Consider the following 14,055-nt stretch of genomic DNA (forward strand, 5'->3'; position numbering starts at 1 on the left):
GAATTGTAATTATTCCAAAAATGCGCAGCAATTTCGTGTGGCAAAGTTCAAAGGAAGTGGTGATGTACTTGGGGAATGGCCATCTAAGAGATGTCCTTAGAAAGGTAAATATGCAGGTATTTTCATGTAAATAAATGTACTGCACGACTAGACCTGCTAATCAGAAAAATAATGACTGGGTGTTATAATGAGACATGGCTGCCCTGAGCTGATTGATCACTCAAGGTTTATTTTTAGGTGTTACACCAGCAAAACCACCAACAACAGCAAAGCAGCTCAACCTTTCCTGGGACATTTTCAAAATTAAAAGAGAATGTCTTCAATAAAAACTGCAAAAGGCAACACCAGCAACAGGCACCATGAAACTCATTTGCATGCAGGGAGCACGAAGAGGAAAGGGAAAGGGAAAGGGAAAAGGAGAGAAGAGAAGAGAAGAGAAGAGAAGAGAAGAGAAGAGAAGAGAAGAGAAGAGAAGAGAAGAGAAGAGAAGAGAAGAGAAGAAGAAGCCAAACTGAACTATTCCTACTTGTGCTATTGTAACTACTGCCATTTTTGAAGAGGCCAGAGTTTTGTCATAAGGGCTTTGTCATACCCTGACATAAATATTACTTCATGTGAGCTGAGGTATTTTCTTTTGGCTTACACTGGACAGAACTTTCCATATTCTTGGAGTAGAAATCTAATTCTCCTACAAATATACAGTTATAATATAAAAAATAATTCTACGGGACTGAGCATTGTATCTGACCTCGTGAAATGTGCTCAATTAGGATGAATTGCTAAAAGTCATTCTCTGAGAGAAACCCATATAAATTCCTTCATGCTTACATCAGAATAGCCCAGTGTTCTTCAACATGCAACATGATTTTTAATTGAGAGAAGCATATAAAAACATCTTTATACATTATAGACTCACTGCAGAGAATATAAATAAAGAGTCACAGTAGGATTCAGATTAATTTCTTTTTAAAAAAAGTCATATTCAGGCTAGAGAAAATTAACTGCACTTTTTTTTTTTTTTCTGAAGGTTCATATCTGAATTAAAAGTAGCAAAGAGAGAAGCTGATAAAGGAAACAGCAAGGACACATCTAATGTGGTCTGAACAACACAGAGAAGGAGCAAAGCCCATAGAGACCTTCTAAGATTGTTCAGCAAAATAGAATTTGAAGCAGGGGCAAGAACTGCTGCATTCAGGGAACCAGAACTTCATAGAATGTCCTAGAAACAAATAATGCACCAAAATGAGAAAGGACTCACAGGAGAAATGAAATGCAGAACCCTGCACTTGCAGTTCTACTCCTGTAGACAAAACTTGGCACCTGACCAGCCCTAAAAACCCCAAACCACAGCAGCTTTTATGGTGAGATACCCTGATAACTGCCTGAGCTCTTCACATTCAAATCTCTTGTAGAAAAGGTGTCAAATCACCCCCCAGTGACAGAAACTGGGCCAATAGTTTCTACAGAATCTTTCTGACTGACTGACATCCAACAGACCTTTCCAGAGCAGCTTAATGCTCCTTCCATGGTGTCTCACCTCTGGAATCAGCACACCAGTTAGACAGGGAAAACCCCCTACAAAATTAACACAATTTTGATGAATGTTAAATTCAAAGAAATATTTCAAATTCATACATTTATTAATAAGAACAAGATAAAAAACCCCAATAGTTCTTATGCTTTTCCTTCTTACCTTAAAACATGTGAATTAAAAAGATGGCAATACTTCCCTACATGCTCTTTTATATTTCCAAGGTGCCAGAGGAAATTAAAACCCTACAAAAATAAAAAAAAATTAAATCCCTGCAAGCTCCAGCTTTTATTTCTGCTGGAGATATTTAATATAACTATGTATATGTATTATACATATATACATTAAAATGTCAGAAAGGGAAAAAGAGTATTTTTCAAAATCTGAACTGTATTTCATTCTGAAATGTGCACGGTTACCTTAATTTTGAGAACTTAGGAAAATCCAATTTATATAAGCAGATTTGGAATCCCTTTCTGCAGTTGCCTCCCCTGAAGGTTTTTTTGATGTCTGTCTCTTTTGCTGGAAGCATTGCCAATGACTTTTTCTGAAAATATTTGAAAGTGGCAATATTATCAAATGCACAGGAGGTAGAAACATTATTTTAAAGAAAATAAGACTTATTACCACAAAATGAAGAGATAGACTAAGCACCTTCTTCAAGATCAGCACCAAGGCAACTTTGAATGGCTGTAGTTGCTGCTTTTCAAATTATGTGTTCTTTTGAAACTAGAAAATATAACTCTTAAATACTTGGACATGACATTACTTGTCATGTGCAACACATGCCTGAGGCTGAGCTTCCAGTTTCAGATATTTTATTTTTTAATATATTAAATCATTCCAAGGACTACCACCTCTTACACAGGGACTAGAGAAAGCTAACACGTTGAATCAGAGACAGCAAGGATTTTTTTCTTTTGCACTTCTTTTATTAGCCTTTGCTATCCCAAATCCCCTCTATTTTTGGGTATGGGCACCCATCTAGAAGTAAGTTCTCTTCCCTTTCAGAACCATGGTTACCAAATAAAAAGACCCATATTTTTCAGAGTCTATATATTTGTATTCTAAAATGTCAAAAATTACTTGTTTGTATTTCTATTTGCCATATAAAACTAGGGTCACTTGGAAACAATTAACAGCCTTTGCAAGTAATACCACTGCAAAATGCCACATCATAAGCATGATGGATTAGTTTGTTTAGAAGATGATAACTGAGAATTACAACCAGTCTGGTAGTTCTTTATCTAGCAATACTTCATTTCTTTCATCAGCAATTATAACAGAAATTGGAAACATTTCTGTATTCTCTGTGTACAGCTCATGAATCTCTATTTATCAAGCTTATATTTTGTGTTTAGTTTGAATATTTCATAAAATTTCTGATGCCAGTAAAACAGCCATTTTTTCATTAAGGAAAAAAATACCATATTTCAATATCTTTGTTATATAATTTCCTAAAGAACAGCTTTTCATCATAGAATATCATTAATCTCAATTTTAAAATTCAGTAGACATCTTATCAATTCTGTCACTGAATTTCATTCAATTTCAGTAATTCTCAACTAAATCTCAATTAAACCCAATTTCTTCACATTAATTTAATTACTTCTGATCTCTATCAATAGCCTTTGTTAATTTCAATTACTTTCAATAAACCTTCAATTAAATCCTTTTACCTCTAATTCATTTCCATACATTTGTTTTCCTTTAACTCATCTGATGGCTTTAAAACCAATCAATACAATATCTGACAGGTTTTTCTCTTGAAACATCATATATATATATATATATATATATATATATATATACCAACTCATAGAAAAATTAAGAAAAAGTGTGTATATTTTGGAAGAAATTAATGAATTAGAAGGTTTATATAAATTTGACAGTTTCCAATTCCCTATGGAATTAATTGTGAATACTCTGATAAAACAGTGAATGCTCTTGGCTTTTCCATCACGTTAGAGGCATGTGGGCATCAATAGTTTTTCAGATATTTTCCAGGTTATCCTCTCCTGATTTGAAAGTCTCCTCAAAGACACCACAAAGATTGTATTTAGGGATCCGCCTTCAGAAAGAACTCCCAAGTGCCAGATTGCAGAATTCAAAGTAGGTGTGCACGCTCTGGGTCCAGGGAAACTGCTCTGGCTTCACCTGAATGAGGCTGTGATCACTTGGAATTTGGATTATTTTTTTTTAAATTTGCTTTCCCAAACTTGGTTTAAATCTTTATTCCTTCATTAGCTAGAACTTCTCTCTGAAGCAGAAGACAGAATTAAAAAACACTGGTGATCACCAGCTTAGCCCCTTCCAAACCAGACTCACAGCCAGGGGAGCTCTGTGGATGGGTGCTCCTGATCCTGCTCTTCTTCCTCTCTACCCACCTGTCGAGGCCAAAGCTTTTTAGGGGTGCAAGTTTCTCTGTTTCCTCTCAGCTCCAGGAGCTGTGAAGTTCTGAGCTGCTCCAGCCAGGACCATCACCAAACACCAGCTAGACAAAACGTTTTGCTGCTTGGTTTTGCTCCCGCCTCACAAAGGTGAAGCACATTCCCACTGGATGAGCCAGGCTGCAATTCAGGTGAGAACCTCAACATTCCCATCTCCCTAGGGTACATTCCCAAAGTTCACCAGGCAGTGACTCTTACCATTGAATTTTGCAGAATCCCGTGAAAACTACCCTAATCTGCCAAAAAAAAAATCTATTGTTTCTTAGTAAATGCTGCAGAAAGTCCTCCTGAAGGTGGTTTATCCACTTTGAGTCACTGAGGAAAATATACACATGCAACCCTAAAACCCAGGGTAAGCCAATAGTTATAAATGTATTTTTCTTTCAGGAAATAAACTTTGAACCCCTATTTTCCTGTGCTTGTGTCAAGTCCCCCTCTCAGTCTAAGTATTTCCTTCAAATGTCTGAAAAAGCCTTTCAGACTTACAGAAATCTATCAAATGCTCCTAAAGCCTTACATTCCTATAATAAAGCAATAACAGAAAAATAAATACACTGAGCTTCTAGGAAAAGGTGTTAATTTTCAAAGAGAATGTGTGTGTTATGAGGCCATTCCTGAAATAATCCCCCTGATTTCCCCTCATTAAAGAGCATTCCATAAGCACTCTCTCTACCCAGAGTTGCTGATAATTAGACCATGAGGGATTCTTTCCAGCCTGGCTTGGACGAGGACCTCAGTGCCCTCAGGCCAAACTCCTTCCTCTTGAATGGAGGAAAGTGAAACAAAGCTTGGCAGGTTTGGTTTCTTTAAGCAGTTTTTAAGGTTTCTTTTGTTCAATATGAGAATTGGGTTTGTTTTCTTTCAACCTCTCAGGGGTTTATTATAGAATGGTACCCTGACTCTAAGTATTGTGAAGCAGGGAAAAAAAAAAAAATATTCAATGAAGTATTTTATGTTCTTCGTTCTACAGATTTTCCTCAGTTAAACCTGAAAAAGAAAGGGGAAAAAAAACGAAAAGAAACACACACAAAAAGAAACTAACAAAAAAATATCTAGACAGAAAACATTCCCTAAGATATTTAGAATATTTTTGTAATATTCAGCTCTTTTCTCCACTGAAGTTCTTACTAGGACTTTCCCAAAGCAATAATTTTCAGCTGAATTTATTAAATACTTATAGCCAAGCCAGAAGTATGTAGGGGAAAAAACCCTCACATTATTGAAACTTTAACATGTTTCCTCTCTGCTGTATGATGATCTTCTGAAGTAGGCACTCGTAAATCATCTTCAGTAATCTATAGATTGTAAATTGTAACAAGCATATTTTTCTCTTTTAAACTGCTACTAAGAAGTAGAAAAGGTCTATATGACCTAGACTTTTGAAAATCCCACAGAATAATCACTCATCTGGGGAAGAAAGTTCTTGAATGCTGAGGAAGTGCTATGAAATTAAAAAATAAAAGGAAAAAACTTCAAGTAGTAATGACTTAATGCACTACAATTTAAGACCTAAAACTCCTTTAAGTACTCAACACATGTAAGATAATAAAAAATATAAATAGAATCACAGAACCAATGACGTTGGAAAATCCCTCTCAGCCCATGGAGTCCCAGCTGTGCCTGATGCCCACCTTGTCCCCAGCCCTGAGTGCCACCTCCAGCCCTTCCTGGGACACCTGCAGGGATGGGCACTCCAAAGCTCCCTGGGCAGCCCCTGCCAAGGCCTGAGCAGCCTTTCCATGTAGGAATTCCTGCTGTGCCCACCCTGAGCCTGCCCTGGCCCATCCTGAGGCCGTTCCCTCTGCTCCTGTTCCTGTTCCTGGGAGCACAGCCCGACCCCCGGCTGTCCCCTCCTGTCAGGAGTTGTGCAGAGCCAGAAGGGCCCCCCTGAGCCTCCTTTTCTCCAGGCTGAGCCCCTTCCCAGCTGCCTCAGCCCCTCCTCCTATGACTTACAAAATGAATACATTTCCTCCCTTCCCTACCAGATACAGGCACTAAATAGAGTTCAGGTTTAAATGAGATGCAACTTCAAAATGGAACATTTTTGATAAAATTAGCATCTCTCTCAAGCTATTTGGCACAGAAATCACATATGCCAAAGATATAAAAAAGTACACTTATACTGCCTGTAACAGCCATACACTGTTTTCTTTCTCTAAAAGGCACTAAGCTTAACAGAGGAATTCAAATTCCAGTCTCTATTCTCTTCTCCCTTTTCCTCCTTGTCCAAACCTCCTAATGATTACACAGCAGTTACTTGTTCTATCCCCCCTGCAATGTACTTCAGATTTTGTCAGCATTTTCCACTTCAACATGGCATTATTCTTTCCTGTCCTGCTTTGAGGTTTCTGAGTAGTTTGAAAGTGTCTTCCCAATAGAAATATCTTTGTGTAAGTATGTCCATTTCTGAATGGTTATGATTAAGGAGATAATGTTGCAGGCAACTAGCAGAGCACGTCTTGTAATTAAAACCAATTCTTTTAGGGCTGGTGCATCATTCTTCCAAACTCAATACCTTGGCACTTCTGTGTACTCTTCATAAATTCAAATATAGTTTTATCCCAGCACCATCATAGTATTTGTTGTACAGTGTGTACGAGAAGGCATTTTGAACTTCTTGCAATGGTTTTTAAACTGCTATAATTTTTCCAAATGTGGTTATCTCCACAATAAGCAGAACACACTTGAATGTTGAGGACAGGGTATATTTAAGGAAATTGTTTTTCTGCTAATTATGTATCATTCTATCTTTTCAGAGTAACTCTGCTCTCTTCAGAATACTTGTCAAGACACACAGAAAGCTGTAAGTTTACACATGCCAGGAATTGTCAGGACAGTGGCTTAAAACACCAGCTGGATACCCCCAAAAGTCATCTTTGTGCCTGATAGCTGAACCGTTCAAATATTTTCCATTACTAGAAAAAATGAATTTATATTGATCTTTATCCTCTCTAGAGCATCCTTTGGAAAAATGATATATATGTATAGATGAGGCACTGTTCACTTCAGTACCATAATGATTGGCTCCAAGTGAGGAATGAGGACAGCAGCTCATTATACAGCACACATGGGGCAGTGCCTTTGTGTCCTTGGCTTTTCTCTGCCAGAGTAAATGTTCTTGTTTAAAACTTCCTCACCAAAAGCACCTGTATTTACATTACCGAATAAGGAGACTTTAGCCAGCAACCAAAAATCCCAACCACCAACCCAAAAAGCAGGGGAGAGAAAGGGAGGCTTGAGAGACAATGCACAGTCCTTACTCCACCTGCTGTAAATGGATAATCAGTAGCCACTTTTATGGAACATAATCTACTATAATTTCTTATTTCTCTACAGTCATTTTATTTTGCTTTATAATGTTCTTTATAAACATGGATGAAAAAAATCTAAACTATCTCAATAAGGCAATCAGATGGGGTTTTGCAATTAAAAACAACAACAAAACCAACACAAGCAACAATTCACATTCAAGATCAAGGGAAAAAAGCCCAGTAGTTTCTCAGAAGGGTTTGGGGTTGAAGGGACCTTTAAGATCATCTTGTTCCACCCCCTGCCAGGGGGGCTTCCACTAGCTCAGGTTGCTCCAGGTGGAAGTGTCCAAGGCCAGGCTGGACAGGGAAGGTGTCCCTGCCCATGGCAGGGGGTGGAACTGGATGCTCACAAAGCTCCCTGCCTACCCAAGGCACTGTGAAAATTCAGAGGCTGAGCATAACTTCCTCATCTGATTGGAAAGTGGAAGATCTTAATACCTGAAATATTAAAGGCCAGTAATTAATTATATTTATGAAAGAAAGAAATCTTCTGGAGAAATTCAAGAGGTACAAAACAGTAGGAAAACCAGCACCAGAAATATTTTTTTTGTGAGCCACAAGACCCCTATTTCTTTTTCAAAATTCTCTGCATCCAAGTGGAGATAACATCACAAATAATCTCTTATGGTAAGGGTTATATTTCTGTATTCCAGCCCAAAAACTGCAACGAAACCAGGTGATATTAAATTACTCCATAGTGACTCTTCTCTAAGGAATTTGTAAAAGGCAGATTCACCAAGAAAACGTGGAGTAGGGAAAAATCTAAACACTTCTGACCAATTATCCATACACCAGGATATACCCTGAAGCTTTCTGTGCTGGCTTCACTTTTTCAGCTAAGGACAGGAGCTTTGATTGGTTTGAATAAAGGAGAGAACAGAGGTTTCCTATCAATATTTTCCCTTCTGGGCTTTTTTAGGAACAAACAGACTTACTTTACTACAGCTAAGTCCTCTGTTTTGCATCCAGTGAAACGTTCTCTACTCTGGATCAGCAAAGGAAGCTGATTAAATGAAAGCATTCCTCTTTGCTTTGTGCAGGAAGAGTTTCTCAGGTTTGCAGATAACCGGAAAATTCCTCAGAGGTCCAATCCTACAGCATCACCAATTTCAGAAGCAGCTGAAGACTTAGAGACATCACAGTTACTGTCAGAAGTTTGGTGCTCTCGTCTTTGCTAAGCCTGATAAACTCATTTTTATTTCCTGCCAGCAGTTACCAGTGGTGAGGGGAGACCCCAAGCAGGCAGCACTGCACTCCCACCGTGCAGCAACCCCAGAAGGCTCAGAACCAGGTGGAGGAATTTATGAGGAGCCTCTGAGGGTGAAGAAGGTGAAGAAACTTCCGTGCAGAGAGGTCTTGGACTAAAAGCTACCAGCTGTAGCTGTGCAATAGCCAAAGGTGGGATTTGCATTGCAGTGTTTGGTTCCTTCCCAGTCACCAGCTCCAAAGCTGGCGTGGGGCTCTGATCATCTCCCTGCCGTTCCCCAGCCAGGAGCCCCTGCCAAAGTGCAGTGCAGACCTACATGATGTGGCAAAATATGATGTGGCAGGGAAATTTTAAAGGAGAACCCACTATTTTGAACCAGTAATTGCTACAATTCACACAGCCCTATTACTTATAGACTGAATTTTCCAAGCTGGATTTGTGGCATATTTTTTAACTGGATTAAATGTCAACCTCAACGGAGCAATTAGCATTTTTAAAAAATATTTCTCATCAATAGAGTACTATTTATCACCTGGCAGGTAATAATTTCTTATTCCTACCTTTAGTACTGTGGAATATTTTCTCTCAAATAATATATTCAATCAAAAGAACACAACATTTTATGCTAATGTAATCTTTGTACAGCTTTAGCAAAAATCTCAAGTGCTGATAATTACAACGAAGTCTGTGATGGGATTCCAGAAAACTGGCATTTTATTTATTTATATTTAGGGGACAAAAATTCAGCACGTTCTTGAACAATGTTCAGTAGCACAAACTGTTATCTTTGCATGCCTTGTATTTCTAGCTGAGATATTGGAAATAGCTCTGGAAAAGAGCAGACAACACAGTGCACAGTTTCTGGAGAACTGTGCCATCTACATACAAACACCACATATTCCTTTGGAAAGGTGACACAAACATTTCCATCTGTCAGTTTTTAAATCTAAAAAAGAAAAAATGGGCCAGATTCTATATAAAGTAGCACTCTGGTACCATGTAGCAATATTCTAGGATGACAAAAGTCACTCTGTGAAAAGTAATGTAAATTTTTGGGTGGTCTGCTGAGCACTACCACAATGCTTCCATACTGGAGACTGTGAGTGGAGGTAACACCTTCAGAATGAACACAGAAAAAGTAATTATTGGAAGATGAAAGCATGCATTTAACAGATTATATATTAGAATCCCAGAATGATTTGGGGTGGGAGGGACATTAAAGTTCATCCCATCCCTCCCCTGCCATGGCAGGGACACCTTGCAGTGTCCCAGGCTGCTCCCAGCCCCAGTGTCCAACCTGGCCTTGGGCACTGCCAGGGATCCAGGGGCAGCCACAGCTGCTCTGGGCACCCTGTGCCAGGGCCTGCCCACCCTGCCAGGGAACAATTCCTCATTCCCAAGATCCCATCCAGCCCTGCCCTCTGGCACTGGAGCCATTCCCCTAATTGTGATTGTGGACATTTATATTGCAATGCTTGGACTTAGCACCAAGCCTTACTCAGGGTTTCCAGGTGTCAGGCTAATATAGAAAGGAAACTTCCCATTTCTCCTTGTTTATTTACTGCTTCAGATGTTTTTCCTACTCCTAAATGGTTTTGTTCCTAGAAATTTCATAAGGGATTCATCCAGGGCTCAAGCTCCTGCTCAGCTTAACTGCTTTTATTGCCAGTACCAGCCAACTGAGAATAGCAAAAAAGACTGAAATTCTTTATTTTTGGGTGTGTAATTGGCTTGGACCATTTTTAAAGCTAACAAAATATTGGAAATCCTCAATGCTACTGCACAGTCTCAGCTCTATTTTGCAGAGAACTGCTCAGTATCTTTCCATTCTTTGGATGATGTGCCAAAGGTAGCATGTATTAAAAAGTTCTATACAATACATGACCATTTCTAATCTCTCACATCTTCAGCTTTCTCACAGCCAATACCCATAGTGTTTGTTTCGATATTAATTACACATATTTCAGGCAGGATTAAGCAGCACATGAAAAAAAAATAAATCAGAGGAACCAGAAGGAAGAGGTTTCTTAAGCTCTTTTAGCTGCTTAGAAGTAAATCATAAAATGTCAAGCTAGAAAAATTGGCTCAGATAAGTATGATTTTTCCTGAATTAGTTCCCTAAGCTTTTATCCTTGCTGAACACTTTCAAGTCAATCCTAAATGCTGTGCTTACCTTAATATTAAACAGTTGTGCTACAACACATGCAAAATATGGGATGTATGAGCTGTTCTCAAAGTGAAAGAGTTTGTCTCTCTTTGTTTAAATAAGGAAAATATCGAATTTGTTTGGCACCAGAAGGAACAGCAAAGCCATTAGGATTATTTTTAGGTATTTTTCTTCCATTTAGCTGAGGGCTTCCACTGGTGTTATCTTCCATTATATTCATTATACACTGCAAAACTTGAGATCTTAAATCTTGCAGCTATTTAATTTCATATATTCAAGTTTTAACAATACTATAGTTATGTCTGTTAGCAATTACACTGTCATAATTATATCATCATATTTTCAAGTGTTCAAGGCGTTAAAAATTTTAAACAAGCTGTCATTTCAGATTCCACAGGGCTTTTATTCTTTTTCTGTGACCTATGAGAAATCCTGTTAATACTTAGTCGTACACTATATATGGAAAGAGAGTACATAATTTACATAATGTATCCTTAATTCTGGATCCAATGCCCAGAATGTATGAAAGGAAGTGTTTTAAGGAAATATTAAAAACCTAAAGTTATGTAAAATTTAAATTCTAAGCCTGAAAAGAAGTCTTTACAAACCTTTTTTTTCAGCACAGTAATGAAAGAATTTAGAATAAAAAATATGTTAATGTATATATATTTTTAGATGGCTGCAATATCCATGATATAAACAAGACAGAAATTCCACAAATTTTGTATTTAGCTAAAATTTTGACTACACACCTCAAGTTCAAAGGTTCCCTTTGCTCCCCTCCCAGCCATCAACACCTTAGAATCCCCTTCCATCCCTGAATGTAACTGTGCTCTTGTTCCCAAACCAGCAGGATTTCCCAGTAAGGTAGATCACTCAGGCCGTGCAGAATGTTGTCAGGGAGCCCTTGATTGTGGCCTTAGCAGATAAGACATGATTCTATCAGCACTGAGAGATGTTCTGTCCTCTCAGGAAATGGCCACCAAGGATGACAGCTGCTACCTGCATAACAAGAAGATAAATTTACATTTGAAGCCCTCTCTCCATTCCCCAGCATCCCCACCACTGAGGAGCACTTCTTGCAGTGTGAGCAGCCCAGCAGGAGCAGGGGTTTGTAGGGATGCTCATCCCTCCAAACAGGAACAGGGCTGTGCAGGGATGCTCATCCCTCCAAACAGGAACAGGGCAGTGCAGGGATGTTCATCCCCTCAAACAGGAACAGGGCTATGCAGGGATGTCCATCCCAGCAGAAGCACAGGCTGGCAGGGATATTCATCCCTCCCAACAGGCACACAGGTTGGCAGAGATGTGCCCCTGCTTCAAGGACTGTGGGTGCAGCACTGAGGTCAGGATGGTGCTACTGCCTCCCAGACATCTGCCTCATCTCCTCCTGCTGTGGAAGCTGAGGGGACCATTTTGTCAGGCAAATCTATCTGGGCAGAAGTTTAATTGAGAGGAAATACCTGTAAGAAAACCTGACCTCTGTGTGTGCCTTGAAACCTAAACAAAAAGTGATTCTTGTGTATGAGTCTTATACACAAAATTAACAAGAAACTAATTACAAAGGGCATATTTCATCAGTAGCATTAAAAAAATACTAATATCAAAAATTGCAACAGGATTAATGTTAAAATCCACTCCAGTGCATGTACAGAGAGTGAAGGGATGAGCATCATAAATTGGGCCAGGGCAGGCTCAGGGTGGACACCAGCAGGAATTTCCCTGGCCTTGGGCACTGCCAGGGATCCAGGGGCAGCCACAGCTGCTCTGGGCACCCTGTGCCAGGGCCTGCCCACCCTGCCAGGGAACAATTCCTCATTCCCAATCTCCCACCCAGCCCTGCTCTCTGGCACTGGGAGCCATTCCCTGTGTCCTGTCCCTCCAGCCCTTGGCAATTGTCTCTCTCCATCTTTCCTGCAGCTCCTTCAGGCCCTGCAGGGCCCCCCTGAGCTCAGCCCAAAGCTTCTCCTGTGCAGGTGAACAATCCCAGCTGTGCCAGCCTTTCCTCCCAGCAGAGCTGCTCCATCCCTCTGCTCATCCTGGAGCCTCCTCTGGGCTCTCTGAGCAGCTCCAGGTCCCTCCTGCGCTGCCCAGGCTGGGGCAGCTCTGCAGCTGGGCTCTCAGGTGGGGCAGTGGTGGTGCCTGCTCTTCCTCTGGAATTCAGCTCAGGCTCTTCCTGCTCCAGGAATGCACATCCTTGTTCTGTGCCTTTAGAACAGGACAATTCCATCAGCCCTAGAGACAGCATGGAGGGGGCAGTTTTCTTTTTAGATGCTTATGTGATCTTCCAGACTTGTATGATCAGCAATAGGAACGTTTCCCTAAGTTAGACTGGGATGAACCTGGGGAGCCCTTCAACCTTTTTTCTCCTGGAAGCTTTTAAAAGGTCTTCTTCACTGCCCTTGCAGAGGCTTTGAATATTAGCAGACTCCTAATCTTTTATCTTGTTGTTTTAATTTCAAAACTTATGGTGGGGATTCTTTTCTTGCTTAAATGGATTTGTGGATTTGGTAAAAGCAGTGTCCAGGTCAAGGAGAATGGCTGGTGATCAGGTGCCCTGAATTTGCTCTGATGAAACAATGAAACTAAGTGAAGAAATTGCAGATACTGTAATGTTCATTCAAACAGAAAGAAATTGAAAAACAGCTGCACCTGGGGAAAAAAGATTTGGAAAGACACCTGGATATGTTCCAAATGTGTGCTTTCCTAATAATTAGCACATCATACACCTAGTTAGCATCTCATAAATAACCATAAAGTAGTCATTTAATGAATCATTTTACTTTGTGCTGTCAGAGGTTACCAAAAAAGCAAAATACTTTGTTTATTTTAAGAACAAGGTGTGACTCTTCTTTCAGCATCATTTAAAAAACTGCAGTAGGAAAAGTGGTGTCACCTTACAGAGCAGCTGGGGTATTTTTGAGCTACAGAGCATGAGTTATGTGCCATCAAGTGCATCAGTGGCCTCAGTACACTCAGTTTTGTGCAGTGCTGTGGGGTTTGGCACCTTGCAGAGGATGGCATTGCTGGGGCATTTGCTGGCAGAAGTCATCCCTTGGTTTGTAGCCTGAGCCCCCATGTTAGGCATAGAAGCTCCTTAGGCTTCTCATCTCTGTTATATTTAAGTAGACTGAGCTAATTTAGTGCTAATCAAAGCCCAGCCTAACCTCCTGGGCTGCGCAGGGCTGTGTGTGACCTTGGGGGCTGCAAGGAGTGTCCCAGTCCTGCTGCCCTCTCTGGGGCTGAGCAATGGGCTGTGGCAGAGCTCTGCCTGTGCCCCAGGCACCGGGCTGGCCTCGCCAGGGACAGAGGGGCAGGAGGTGTCCATGGCTGCTAAGGGGTGAGGGGGAGCCCCACACTTAAAGAATCAGCTCCTGCCTGAAGATAAG

This window comes from Onychostruthus taczanowskii, unplaced genomic scaffold, assembly GCF_017590055.1.
Source record: "Onychostruthus taczanowskii isolate IOZ18803 unplaced genomic scaffold, ASM1759005v1 scaffold130, whole genome shotgun sequence".
Taxonomy (NCBI): domain Eukaryota; kingdom Metazoa; phylum Chordata; class Aves; order Passeriformes; family Passeridae; genus Onychostruthus; species Onychostruthus taczanowskii.